Consider the following 15,183-nt stretch of genomic DNA (forward strand, 5'->3'; position numbering starts at 1 on the left):
CAGTGGGTGCGGCTAATATTCAGGTGCGCTTAATAGTCCGGAAATTACGGTAGTTATTAGTTAGTTATTAGTTAGTAAAATATTCCTCAGTTTTATTCTGTCACCAAACTTTGTACCTGCAACAGTTCTTCCTGTAAATGTGGTTTTTGTAAAAAATATTCTGTGGAAATTGATAAAAGTAGTTCTGGTGCATAGAGTTCTACGGTTTGTTAAACTTTTGAAATCAAATGGTTTTGTTTAGTATACAGCGTAATTCCGTTACCATGGAATTGTCCTTCATTCTACACATTTTACATTTTAGTCATTTAGCAGACGCTCTTATCCAGAGCGACTTACAGTAGTGAATGCATACATTTCATAATTTTTCCCCCCGTACTGGTCCCCCGTGGGAATCGAACCCACAACCCTGGCGTTGCACACACCATGCTGGCGTTGCAAACACCATGCTCTACCAACTGAGCCACAGAGAAGGCCAGTTAGGCCAACCTTACACAAACCCTCATTCTTTTGACTTTGGAGGGATCGGACAGTTAGGATAAGATGCAGACGGCACAAAAGTGGACTCCTAAAGACCAGGGCCCAGAGGTACTGTACTGTGCCGTCCAGAGCCGTGATGTGGTATGTTATGGTCCTGTCCTGTCCAGGGCCGTGTTGTGGTATGTTATGGTCCTGTCCGGGGCCGTGTTGTGGTCCTGTCCGGGGCCGTGTTGTGGTATGTTATGGTCCTGTCCTGTCCAGGGCCGTGTTGTGGTATGTTATGGTCCTGTCCTGTCCAGGGCCGTGTTGTGGTATGTTATGGTCCTGTCCAGGGCCGTGATGTGGTATGTTATGGTCCTGTCCGGGGCCGTGTTGTGGTATGTTATGGTCCTGTCCGGGGCCGAGTTGTGGTATGTTATGGTTCTGTCCGGGGCCGTGATGTGGTATGTCATGGTCCTGTCCTGTCCAGGGCCGTGTTGTGGTATGTTATGGTCCTGTCCTGTCCAGGGCCGTGATGTGGTATGTTATGGTCCTGTCCTGTCCAGGGCCGTGATGTGGTATGTTATGGTCCTGTCCTGTCCAGGGCCGTGATGTCGTATGTTATGGTCCTGCCCTGTCCAGGGCCGTGATGTGGTATGTTATGGTCCTATTCTGTCCAGGGCCGTGATGTGGTATGTTATGGACCTGTACAGGGCCGTGATGTGGTATGTTATGGTCCTGTCCAGGGCCGTGATGTGGTATGTTATGGTCCTGTCCAGGGCCGTGATGTGGTATGTTATGGTCCTGTACAGGGCCGTGATGTGGTATGTTATGGTCCTGTACAGGGCCGTGATGTGGTATGTTATGGTCCTGTACAGGGCCGTGATGTGGTATGTTATGGTCCTGTACAGGGCCGTGATGTGGTATGTTATGGTCCTATTCTGTCCAGGGCCGTGTTGTGGTATGTTATGGTCCTATTCTGTCCAGGGCCGTGTTGTGGTATGTTATGGTCCTGTCCAGGGCCGTGTTGTGGTATGTTATGGTCCTGTCCAGGGCCGTGTTGTGGTATGTTATGGTCCTGTCCAGGGCCGTGATGTGGTATGTTATGGTCCTGTCCAGGGCCGTGTTGTGGTATGTTATGGTCCTGTCCTGTCCAGGGCCGTGATGTGGTATGTTATGGTCCTGACCAGGGCCGTGATGTGGTATGTTATGGTCCTGTCCAGGGCCGTGATGTGGTATGTTATGGTCCTGTCCAGGGCCGTGATGTGGTATGCTATGGTCCTGTCCAGGGCCGTGTTGTGGTATGCTATGGTCCTGTCCAGGGCTGTGTTGTGGTATGTTATGGTCCTGTCCGGGGCCGTGTTGTGGTATGTTATGGTTCTGTCCGGGGCCGTGATGTGGTATGTTATGGTCCTGTCCAGGGCCGTGATGTGGTATGTTATGGTCCTGTCCAGGGCCGTGATGTGGTATGTTATGGTCCTGTCCAGGGCCGTGATGTGGTATGTTATGGTCCTGTCCAGGGCCGTGTTGTGGTATGCTATGGTCCTGTCCAGGGCTGTGTTGTGGTATGTTATGGTCCTGTCCAGGGCCGTGTTGTGCTCTGCTCTGTTGTGGTTTATCTTGGGTGATTCAACTCAGAGGAAAAACATGTGAGAAGAGTAAGTTGTGAACAGAAAACAGGAACTCAGCCCACAGCTGTCATTTCTCCTTATTTTCTGCTCCCGGTTTGATCAGGCTTTATGAGCATGGTGCATGCAACCTGTCTTTGGCAGGCCCGATGTTGGGAAACCACACTGAAGACGTGGTGACTAAACATTCCCATCCCCACCATTCATTCATTTATTACCAGTGGTGGTCTGGTCCCAGATCTGTTTGTGCTCTTTCAAACTCCTATGGTCATTGACATGTATGAGTTGGCAGGACGGCACAAAGAGATCTGGGACCAGGCTATATCGATGAAGAGAGGACAGTACCTCAACATGGTCAGTGAGTGTGGGTATATGCACACAATGTGATTATTGTGGATAGTCAGATTAATATAATATTTTGATTAAAACATTTAAATGCTTTGCAGGAAGAACAATTCCCCTAATAATCCTGTTTCCATGGACACATCTGAAATCAGGCTACCCGATCCTGTTTCCATGGACACATGTGAAATCAGGCTACCCGATCCTGTTTCCATGGACACATCTGAAATCAGGCTACCCGATCCTGTTTCCATGGACACATCTGAAATCAGGCTACCCGATGGCACTCTGATAAATGTAGAAAAGAAACGTTCTACCACAGCGAACATGTTATTTTTGGGAAGCATATTTGATTCTGAGTTTCTATGTGAAAACGACTTCTACTACGCTACATTCAGTTGTTCCAAACTCAGTTCACTGGCACTAAAGAGGGAGGCTCCTCGACTAACCTGTATATAGCCTCGCTACGGTTATTTTACTGCTGCTCCTTAATTATTTGTTACTTTTATTTCCTATTCTTTTTTTCTTTTAGTATTTTTTTTAATCTGCATTGTAGGTTAAGGGTTTGTAAGTAAGCATTTCACTAAGGTATTTGGCGCATGTGAAATAACATTTGATTTGATGGCACATGCTGCAGATCAAATACACCGATTAAGGTGTTTACATATCCATATCCTTTTGAAAGATTAAAACAGCTGGTTTTCTAAGCAATCGGCATATGCTTCCCTGGATTATGTCCTTACGCCGATTAAGATAAGCAGAGTAAGGTGTTTACATGACTAAAGCCATACTCAGCCTACTGCCTTCAATTAGATTAATATCGAATTATTACTGTGAATGTAAATCTACTCAATGAGTCCTTTAGGTTACGATCATGAGCTAGCTATCATTAGCCAAATGTTAGCCTGGCTCTGTGGCAGGGAGATAGAGGGTTTGGTATTCGTTAGCCTGGCTCTGTGGCAGGGAGATAGAGGGTTTGGTATTCGTTAGCCTGGCTCTGTGGCAGGGAGATAGAGGGTTTGGTATTCGTTAGCCTGGCTCTGTGGCAGGGAGGTAGAAGGTTTGGTATTCGTTAGCCTGGCTCTGTGGCAGGGAGGTAGAGGGTTTGGTATTCGTTAGCCTGGCTCTGTGGCAGGGAGATAGAGGGTTTGGTATTCGTTAGCCTGGCTCTGTGGCAGGGAGATAGAGGGTTTGGTATTCGTTAGCCTGGCTCTGTGGCAGGGAGATAGAGGGTTTGGTATTCGTTAGCCTGGCTCTGTGGCAGGGAGATAGAGGGTTTGGTATTCGTTAGCCTGGCTCTGTGGCAGGGAGATAGAGGGTTTGGTATTCGTTAGCCTGGCTCTGTGGCAGGGAGATAGAGGGTTTGGTATTCGTTAGCCTGGCTCTGTGGCAGGGAGATAGAGGGTTTGGTATTCGTTAGCCTGGCTCTGTGGCAGGGAGATAGAGGGTTTGGTATTCGTTAGCCTGGCTCTGTAGCAGGGAGATAGAGGGTTTGGTATTCGTTAGCCTGGCTCTGTGGCAGGGAGATAGAGGGTTTGGTATTCGTTAGCCTGGCTCTGTGGCAGGGAGGTAGAGGGTTTGGTATTCGTTAGCCTGGCTCTGTGGCAGGGAGATAGAGGGTTTGGTATTCGTTAGCCTGGCTCTGTGGCAGGGAGGTAGAGGGTTTGGTATTCGTTAGCCTGGCTCTGTGGCAGGGAGGTAGAGGGTTTGGTATTCGTTAGCCTGGCTCTGTGGCAGGGAGGTAGAGGGTTTGGTATTCGTTAGCCTGGCTCTGTGGCAGGGAGGTAGAGGGTTTGGTATTCGTTAGCCTGGCTCTGTGGCAGGGAGATAGAGGGTTTGGTATTCGTTAGCCTGGCTCTGTGGCAGGGAGATAGAGGGTTTGGTATTCGTTAGCCTGGCTCTGTGGCAGGGAGATAGAGGGTTTGGTATTCGTTAGCCTGGCTCTGTGGCAGGGAGATAGAGGGTTTGGTATTCGTTAGCCTGGCTCTGTGGCAGGGAGATAGAGGGTTTGGTATTCGTTAGCCTGGCTCTGTGGCAGGGAGGTAGAGGGTTTGGTATTCGTTAGCCTGGCTCTGTGGCAGGGAGGTAGAGGGTTTGGTATTCGTATTAGTGAAAATGCAGATGATCACATGATGTAAGAGACTACAGGATGTGGTTAATATCCAAGAGAGGAACTTCATTAAGTCTTCGTCCCAAATACAATCCTATTAACTAAGTAGTGCACTACGTTTGACCAGAGTCCTATGAGTCCTATAAGTAGTGCACTATATTTGACCAGAGTCCTATAAGTAGTGCACTACATTTGACCAGAGTCCTATGAGTCCTATAAGTAGTGCACTATATTTGACCAGAGTCCTATAAGTAGTGCACTACATTTGACCAGAGTCCTATGAGTCCTATAAGTAGTGCACTACATTTGACCAGAGTCCTATGGGTCCTATAAGTAGTGCACTACATTTGACCAGAGTCCTATGGGTCCTATAAGTAGTGCACTATATTTGACCAGAGTCCTATGGGTCCTATAAGTAGTGCACTATATTTGACCAGAGTCCTATGGGTCCTATAAGTAGTGCACTACATTTGACCAGAGTCCTATGGGTCCTATAAGTAGTGCACTATATTTGACCAGAGTCCTATGGGTCCTATAAGTACTACACCATGTAGAGAATAATGTGCCATTTGGAACGCAGCCCAAGCATCATTGCAATTCATTTTCCAGTCAAATCCTGACTAAGGCAAAGCACTGTGCCGTTTGATTATCAGTGGCTGAGTGCTTTCCCAAACGTCCCCATGTCTCTCTCTACAGACACTGGCATTATACCTGTGGGATGGTCTAAGAGTGGAGAAGAGTGACAAAAAAAACAGTGGTTTACGCTCATCTCAATTGGATATAATTCACTAGAGTGATGGTCAGATACACTCATAACCAGACTTGTGTGAATAGCTACATTCAGGTATGGAGTAATGAGATCGCAGCCGCTGCAGTACAAGATAAACAGCCATCTGACTGTATGAAGTTCCCTGTAGGTCTATACAACATAACCTAAGACAATTTGAGCAATGCTTGAAATGAACACATTGGCCAACAACCCCAGCCAGATTTAATGCTGTCTCTCTCCCTCTCTGTTTAAGCAATCAGTCGATTATGTAACTCTGGCCAAGGAGGATTCCATGATGTTTCATAATTAGTCTCTAATATTTCCTAATCTAGACTGTCCTCCCCACATCTCTCTCACACACACACATTGTTCCTCTCTCCCTCTCCCTTTAACCATAATGGTGTGGTCAGTTGCAGAAACCAGAACTCAGTGTGTGTCCCAAAATGGCACCCTATTCCCTATGGGCCCTGATCAAATGTAGGGCACTATATATATATATATGCACTACTTTGGACCAAGTCCCTATGGCACCCTAATCCCTATATAGTGCACTACTTTTGACCAGGGCCCATAGGGGATAGGATACCATTTCGGAAGCACCCTATGATACAATGTTTATACATACCATGTGGATTGACTTAGAAAACACTAGTCAGGGGTCGAGTAGAGCTCCAACTCACTCCTAGAGCATGCATACCAAACGGAACCCTATTCCCTGGTCAAAGGTAGTGCACTATAAAGGGAATTGGGTGCCATTTGGGACAGTTCTATACTACTCCTACAGTATTCATGCCAGTGAGTCACCTCCTGCCTGTTAGCTAGGTCTAGTTGTTGCACGGCTAGCTGTTAGCTAGGTCTAGTTGTTGCACGGCTAGCTGTTAGCTAGGTCTAGTTGTTGCACGGCTAGCTGTTAGCTAGGTCTAGTTGTTGCACGGCTAGCTGTTAGCTAGGTCTAGTTGTTGCACGGCTAGCTGTTAGCTAGGTCTAGTTGTTGCACGGCTAGCTGTTAGCTAGGTCTAGTTGTTGCACGGCTAGCTGTTAGCTAGGTCTAGTTGTTGCACGGCTAGCTGTTAGCTAGGTCTAGTTGTTGCACGGCTAGCTGTTGCATGGCTAGCTGTTAGCTAGGTCTAGTTGTTGCATGGCTAGCTGTTAGCTAGGTCTAGTTGTTGCATGGCTAGCTGTTAGCTAGGTCTAGTTGTTGCATGGCTAGCTGTTAGCTAGGTCTAGTTGTTGCATGGCTAGCTGTTGCATGGCTAGCTGTTAGCTAGGTCTAGTTGTTGCATGGCTAGCTGTTAGCTAGGTCTAGTTGTTGCATGGCTAGCTGTTAGCTAGGTCTAGTTGTTGCATGGCTAGCTGTTAGCTAGGTCTAGTTGTTGCACGGCTAGCTGTTAGCTAGGTCTAGTTGTTGCACGGCTAGCTGTTAGCTAGGTCTAGTTGTTGCACGGCTAGCTGTTAGCTAGGTCTAGTTGTTGCATGGCTAGCTGTTAGCTAGGTCTAGTTGTTGCATGGCTAGCTGTTAGCTAGGTCTAGTTGTTGCATGGCTAGCTGTTAGCTAGGTCTAGTTGTTGCATGGCTAGCTGTTAGCTAGGTCTAGTTGTTGCGCGGCTAGCTGTTAGCTAGGTCTAGTTGTTGCGCGGCTAGCTGTTAGCTAGGTCTAGTTGTTGCACGGCTAGCTGTTAGCTAGGTCTAGTTGTTGCATGGCTAGCTGTTAGCTAGGTCTAGTTGTTGCATGGCTAGCTGTTAGCTAGGTCTAGTTGTTGCATGGCTAGCTGTTAGCTAGGTCTAGTTGTTGCATGGCTAGCTGCAATGAGTCTAGTTGTTGCATGGCTAGCTGCAATGAGTCTAGTGTCGGGGAGGGAGCAGACAGGCAGCTTGGCTATCCCATCTCTCCAGAGAGAAAGGCATTTCTACTTAAAATAAACCCAGAGAGAGCGAGAGCAAGAGAAATCAGTCCTGCTTGCCAACCCTTCCCCTTAATCAAATAAAAAAATCAAATCATATGTTATTTGTCACATGCGCCGAATACAACAGCTGTAGACTTTGCTGTGAAATGCTGAATACAAGCCCTTAAACAGTGCAGTTAAGAAAAATAAGAGTTAAGAAAGTATTTACTAAAATAAACTGAAGTTAAAAATAAATAAAAATTGAAAAATGTATAATTAAAGAGCAACAATAAAATAACAGTAACGAGGCTATATACAGGAGGTACCGGTTCAGCGTCAATGTGGAGGCTATATACAGGAGGTACCGGTTCAGAGTCAATGTGAGGCTATATACAGGAGGTACCGGTAGAGTCAATGTGGAGGCTATATACAGGAGGTACCGGTAGAGTCAATGTGGAGGCTATATACAGGAGGTACCGGTAGAGTCAATGTGGAGGCTACAGGAGGTACCAGTACAGAGTCAATGTGTCAATGTGTGGGGGCACAGGTTAGTCAAGGTAATATGTACATGTGGTAGTGGTAAAGTGACTACGCATAGATAATAAACAGAGAGTAGCAGCAGAGTAAAATGGGGGGGGGTCAACACAAATAGTCCAGGTAGCCATTTGATTATCTGTTCAGCAGTCTTATGGCTTGGGGGTAGAAGCTGTTAAGAAGCCTTTTGGACCTAGACTTGGCGCTCCGGTACCACTTGCCGTGCGGTAGCAGAGAAAACAGTCTATGACTGGGGAGGGTGCAGATAAACCACAGCAGTGTCCCATTTATGTGGAAACCATCCCACGGATGAGCCCGGGCAGGCAGGCAGGTAGGTACTGTAAGTAGGCAGGCAGGTAGATGCTGGGGCATTTAAAGCCCTTAACACTCAGACACACACTTACAGGAAGAAATGCATACACATATGAGGTGAAGGCATGCAGTCTCTCACACACAAACACACTCGTACAAAGCCATACACATATATAGGAAGGGGCACACACACACACACAGGTCGCTCCCCATAGATTATTTTAGCATGTCCACAGCAGCATGTTCCCCATGCAGATGTCATACTACTAACACCTCTACAAAGTAGAGTCAACCAGTCACCTCTGGTCTATATAGACACCAATTACATCATCTTATAGAGATCTACTGATATTAGTTACTCAATAGACAGGAGAGGGTTGTAGGAACCTATTACAGTCAATTAAGTTACATAAGAAAGTAAAAGGAGCACGAGCCTGTCTATTACTGTGATGGGTTCTGATTTCTAAAACCTTTGAAATCATGAAATATACTTATTCATTTCACTGAGGGAGAGAGGGTAATGGATAACATTTACATTATGTCAGGATATGTTATCGTTAGCCATCAGGGATCCTATGGGAGGAGAAGAGACACAGTCTGGTACCAGTCACCATGACAGCCGTGAGTTGTGGGAGGAGTGAGGAATTTGGGCAGAGGTCAGGTTAGATGAAGTGAGAAAGAACGTATATCACTAATCTTCTGGATAGCAACAGAGGTATATTGGCTGTTCAGATGTGTAAGGAGGGGCTCAGCATTGGAGAAAAGGTTAAATATCAGTGCTTGTGTGAATATGTTCCTTGTCTTATGCAGCTGTATGACCCAGTGGGTGAATAAACTTGGTTTGAGCTTGATTAAGCGTCCGTGAGTTTTTTTTTATTTAAAATTTTTTACTCTGTTTATTTAGAAACCTACTGTAACAACTGTTTTTCCACTTGGTCCCCTGGGTCTTTTGGGGCACACAATAAGCTCGGCTTGGCCCACATGCTGAACGTGTGCCGGTCCAAAGAGAATGTCCACCTCCCTGTGTGTCTCCACTGCATTCAGACCAGGCCATATAAGTGTCAGGTCCACTAATATGAAATGTTATCAGCTATAATGACAAACCTAACCAGACTAAATGCGTTCGGTTTGCTCCTAGCAGAACTCGTCTGAATCGAACACCTGTGCACACATACTCCCTAAAGACTGGCGCTTGAATTTTTTTTTAAATGCCAAAACTTTACTGTTGTTTGTCCCTCTTGAGCCACCATAGCAACATAGCCAGTACATTTCTTCAAAATGGCCCAAATTAATCTAAAATAAATCAAGAAATCTGTCAGTTTCAACGTTTTTGCCAAAGAAATCTTAGTCAAGCAAATTTACATCTAATTGATCTAAATGTTTGTGGCATAATTTTTCAAGTGAACAAATTTGTATGAAAACTAGTCATCTCTTGTTGAATGACAACAAATACTTAATTGAAGAATCCCGTCCATAATTCCCACCCTATATAGTTCACTACATTTGGCAAATCTGACCTTAACTCTATCCTCCTGATTCCTGCTTACAAGTAAAAACTCAAACAGGAAGGACCAGTGACACGCTCAATACCAAAGTGCGGTCAGATGAAGCTGATGCTAAGCTACAGGACTGTTTTGCTAGCACAGACTGGAATATGTTCTGGGATTCATCCAATAACATTGAGGAGTTTACCACATCAGTCGCCGGCTTCATTATCAAGAGCATTGACGTCGTTGTCCCCACAGTGACCGTACATATCCCAACCAGAAGCCATGAATTACAGGCAACAGCTGCAGTGAGCTAAAGCTTCCACTTTCAAGGAGCTTGGCACTAATCCGGAACGCTTATAAGAAATCCTGCTACGCCCTCCGACGAACCAATCAAACAGGCAAAGTGGACGACTGTAATCACGCTCTCCATAGCCAATTTGGGTAAGACCTTTTAAACAGGTCAACATTCACAAGGCCACACGGATTACCAGGACACGTAGTCAGAGCAAGCGCTGACCAGCTAGTGTCTTTAATAACATTTTCTACCTCTCCCTGACCCAATCTGTAATACCTACAGGTTTAAAGCAGACCAACATAGTCCCTGTGCCCAAGAACTCCAAGGTAACATGCCTAAATGACTACCGCCCTGTAGCACTCCCATCTGTAGCCATGTAATGCTTTGAAAGGCTGGTCATGGCTCACAGCAACACCATCATTCCAAGAAACTCTGGACCCACTCCAATTTGCATACCGCCCCAACAGATCCACAGATGAAGCAATCTCTGTTGCACTCCACACTGCCCTTTCACACCTGAACAAAAGGAACACCTTCATGAGAATATTGTTCACCGTCTACAGCTCAGCGTTCAACACCATAGTGCCCTCCAAGGACCCTGGGACTGAACATCTCCCTCTGCAACTGGATTCTGGATTTCCTGACAGGCCGCCCCCCAGGTGGTGAGGGTAGGCAACAACACATCCACCACGCTGACCCTCAACGGGGGGGCCCCTCAAGGGTGCGTGCTTAGTTCCCTCCTGTACTCCCTGTTCGCCCACATCGCCACGCACGGCTCCAAAACCATCATTAAGTTTGTCGATGACACAACAGTGGTAGGCCTCATCACCGATGATGACGAGACAGCCTATAGGGAGGAGGTCATAGACCTGGCAGTGTGGTGCCATGACAACAACCTCTCCCTAAATGTGAGCAAAACAAAGGAGCTGATTGTGGACTACAGGAAACAGAAGGGCAGGCACGCCCTCATTCACATCGACTGGGCTGTAGTGGAGCGGGTCAAGACCTTCAAGTTCTTCAGTGTCCACATCACTAAGGACCTATCGTGGTCTACACACACACCAACAGTCATGAAGAGGGCACGACAACACCTATACCCCAAAAGATTTGTCATTGGACCTCAGATCCTCAAAAAGTAATACAGCTGCACCATCAAGAGCATCCTGACTGGTTTCATCACCGCCTGGTATGGCAACTGCTCGGCCTCCGGCCGCAAGGCGCTACAGGAGGTAGTGCGTACGGCCCAGTACATCACTGGAGCTGAGCCTCCTCCCATCCAGGCCACCCAAGTCATAGACTGTTCTCTCTGCTACAGCACGGCAAGCGGTACCGGAGCGCCAATTTTGGTACCAAAAGGCTCCTTAACAGCTTCTACCCCCAACCCATTAGACTGCTGAACAGTTAATCAAAATGGCTACCCTGACTATTTACATTGACACCCTTATTTTATTCTTATTATTGGCACTGACTCTCTTGCACAGGCTCGATGTACACTCACTGGACTCTAACCACACACTCACAAGTATAACCCTAACACTCCAACACACACAGAGACCCTTTCACACGCTTTACATACTCTGCTGCTACTCTGTTTATTATTTATACTGATTGCCTAGTCACTTTACCCCTACCTATATGTACAGTACCAGTCAAAAGTTTGGACACACCTACTCATTCAAGGGTTTTTCTTTATTTTTACTATTTTCTACATTGTAGAATAATAGTGAAGACATCAAAACTATGAAATAACACATATGGAATCATGTAGTAACCTAAACAAAACAAAAAAAAGTGTTAAACAAATCAAAATATAGTTTATTTATTTAGGTTCTTCAATCTAGCCACCCTGTTATTTGATTCCCCAAAAAATGTTTTACCTCTGTATGGAACACTCTATGGGCCCTGGTCAAAAGGAGTGAACTATATAAGGGTATAGGGTACCATTTCAGACACAGCCAGTGACGGAGACCATTTCCAAGATGAACTACTGAACCAGGCAGTTTGTTTCCCTGATGGAACCCTAACAGCCTTGTAAAACACTGTATAACCAGGCCCTATAAAACACTGTAATATGGTTATATCAGGAAGAGAGCGAGAGAGAGAGAGCAAACACAGCTTGGATATGTCTGCAGCCTTTTTATAAGGTCATTTTGATAAAGATGATGAGACTTGAATAGGCTACTTACTCACAAGTTGGACTGCAATCCTCTTCTACCAATGGTGGAGCAGTGTTTTGGACACTGCAAAAACATATGAATAATAGTTATTTTAACTCATATAACCTCAGTTTCAAAATAGGATAAACATGCTTCAAATAGATAGATACAGTTGAAGTCAGAAGTTTATAAATATGAAATACACAATAAAGTAGGTAAGTAAGCATACTATATACAGGAAATGTTTAAAAAGTCAGTTCCAATACCATATTTACATGTGCAGGGATACTGGAGTGATGGAGGAAGATACAGTTGAAGCAGGAAGTTTACATACACTTAGGTTGGAATCATTAAAACTTGTTTTTCAACCACTCCACAAATTTCTTGTTAACAAACTATAGTTTTGGCAAGTCGGTTAGGACATCTACTTTGTGCATGACAAGCAATTTTTCCAACAATTGTTTACAGACAGATTATTTCACTTATAATTCATTGTATCACAATTCCAGTGGGTCAGAAGTTACATACACTAAGTTGACTGTGCATTTAAACAGCTTGGAAAATTCCAGAAAATGATGTCATGGCTTTAGAAGCTTCTGATAGGCTAATTGACATAATTTGAGTCAAGTGGAGGTGTACCTGTAGGTGTATTTCAAGGCCTACCTTCAAACTCAGTGCCTCTTTGCTTGACATCATGGGAAAATCAAAAGAAATCAGCCAAGACCTCTGAAAAAAAAATTGTAGACCTCCACAAGTCTGGTTCATCCTTGGGAGTAACTTCCAAACGCCTGAAGGTACCACGTTCATCTGTACAAACAATAGTATGCAAGTATAAACACCATGGGACCATGCAGCCACCATACCGCTCAGGAAGAGACGCGTTCTGTCTCCTAAAGATGAACGTACTTTGGTGCGAAAACTGCAAATCAATCCCAGAACAGCAAAGGACCTTGTGAAGATGCTGGAGGAAACAGGTACAAAAGTATCTATATCCACAGTAAAATGAGTCCTATATCGACATAACCTGAAAGGCCACTCAGCAAGAAAGAAACCACTGCTCCAAAACCGCCATAAAAAAAAAGCCAGACTACGGTTTGCAACTGCACATGGGGACAAAGATTGTACTTTTTGGAGAAATGTCCTCTGGTCTGATGAAACGAAAATAGAACTGTTTGGCCATAATGACCATCAATATGTTTGGAGGAAAAAGGGGGAGGCTTGCAAGCCGAAGGACACCATCCCAACCGTGAAGCACGGGGGTGGCAACATCATGTTGTGGGGGTGCTTTGTTGCAGGAGTGACTGGTGCACTTCACAAGAGATGGCACCATGAGGAAGGAAAATGATGTGGATATATTGAAGCAACATCTCAAGACATCAGTCAGGAAGTTAAATCTTGGTCACAAATGGGTCTTCCAAATGGACAATGACCCCAAGCATACTTCCAAAGTTGTGGCAAAATGGCTTAAAGACAACAAAGTCAAGGTGGCCGTGACAAAGCCCTGACCTCAATCCTATATACATTTTGTGGGCAGAACTGAAAAAGTGTGTGCGAGCAAGGAGGCCTACAAGGAGGCCTGACTCAGTTACACCAGCTCTGTCAGGAGGAATGGGACAAAATTCAGCTTGTGGAAGGCTACCCGAAACGTTTGACCCAAATTAAACAATTTAAAGGCAATACTACTAAATACTAATTGAGTGTATGTAAACCTCTGACCCACTGCGAATGTAATGAAAGAAATAAAAGCTGAAATAAATAACTACTATTATTCTGACATTTCACATTCTTAAAATAAAGTTGTGATCCTAACTGACCTAAGACAGGAAATTTTTATTAGGAATTCATGTCTGGAATTGTGAAAAACTGAGTTAAAATGTATTTTGCTAAGGTGTATGTAAACTTCCGACTTCAATTGTAGATAGAGATATAATATGAACTTTCTAAATGGTGAGGAGGGATAAGGCTGATAATGATTCATAATCATAATAAACATAGCATAAACGCAATCGAATGAATTCCCATGAAGATGGAAATGAGTTTACAAATTAGTCCTTGTAACGTCAAGTCAAACATAAATATCAGACTGTCTGTGGGAAACATGTACACTTGAGTGTGCTTCTACTCTGCTACAGTAGCCTAACAAAGCAAAGTGAAACAAGTGCGAATGCAATTTTGCTGATTTCTTTTCCCACACAAATAAAATAATCAAGAAAACTAAAGCAAAAAGTTTCTCCCCATCCTACGAAAGAATGTATTTCGGTCTATTCTAGACGTTATGTTCTAAATAGGCTACTGCGGATAGCCCACAGTAATGTTTCGTCTATAACAGACTTACGTAACGTTGAACTTGGCAGCGTGGACAAAATTCAGACTTCCACCGCTTCGTTAATGTAACAGCGAAAAATGCATTTTCGCAAATTTCTACAATAGTGTTCAAAACTGCATGGGATATTCATTCGATACTTTGTATCCGTTTGAAGGAGATTTAAAACGCAGTTATAACAATCTAACGTTACCTAACAACAAAGAGATATTTTGCACATGAAATAACTAAAAAAATCCACGCCAAAAACATTACAATAGTAGAAGTGCTGTAAATCTCGGGATTGCACGCTAAAACTCATAAATTATCCTCGTTGTAAAATAATACAATTATGAAAACGATTAAAAGCAAAAACTTTTCAGAATTGTTTTTTATTTTATATAATGTGTAACAAAAATGAACTGTTAATCGACTTAGTCGAAGTTTCATAAACCTAGCCAGAAGTAATTGGTTAATTTACCTTTTTATTAAGTCCAATATCCGAGGTGATATAATGTGTGTCTGTAATTTGTGAATCGGACGTAGCTACGTTTTTTGAAGACTAAAAATCGAAAAAATCGTTGCGTCAGTCCGTTTAAATACTGATCAGTATCTGGGAGGGTACGGGAATGCGGAAGTTGCTGTTCCAGACGTAAGCGTGGATAGAAATAGACCGCAGGGCTAAATGGAAGAAGAAGAAGAAAAACAAATAAATCAGCATTGTTCGCTCCACCCCTAGCAACCAAAAAAAAAAAACACACACAACATTCTGATGGGAGGAAACTTCCGGCTTCCTCTGTTGGATGACTCGTCACCAGTTACCATAGCCACCAAAGTCATAAACCAAGCCTATTTTTCTACAATTTCACTTCTTATTAAAATGTGGTTTAAAAAAAACATACATTT

The 15,183-nt window shown here is 44.3% G+C and overlaps 1 protein-coding gene across 2 annotated transcripts in view; it reads right to left on the bottom strand.

Annotated features, from left to right (window-relative positions):
* The window catches only part of LOC106608295 (jun dimerization protein 2), a 32,603-nt gene extending 17,632 nt beyond the window's left edge, over window positions 1–14,971 (bottom strand). Inside the window, exons 1-2 of one of the 2 annotated variants that reach the window (XM_014206158.2) lie at window positions 14,759–14,971; window positions 12,010–12,059 (exon numbers count right to left, since the gene is read on the bottom strand). The gene's annotated coding sequence lies outside the window, so the exon portion shown is untranslated. Of the gene's footprint in view, window positions 1–12,005; window positions 12,060–14,758 lie in introns of both variants that reach the window. The other variant, XM_014206160.2, reaches the window with a different exon arrangement.
* Between the last annotated feature and the right edge of the window lie 212 nt (window positions 14,972–15,183).

The sequence above is a fragment of the Salmo salar genome, chromosome ssa06, assembly GCF_905237065.1.
Source record: "Salmo salar chromosome ssa06, Ssal_v3.1, whole genome shotgun sequence".
Lineage (NCBI taxonomy): Eukaryota > Metazoa > Chordata > Actinopteri > Salmoniformes > Salmonidae > Salmo > Salmo salar.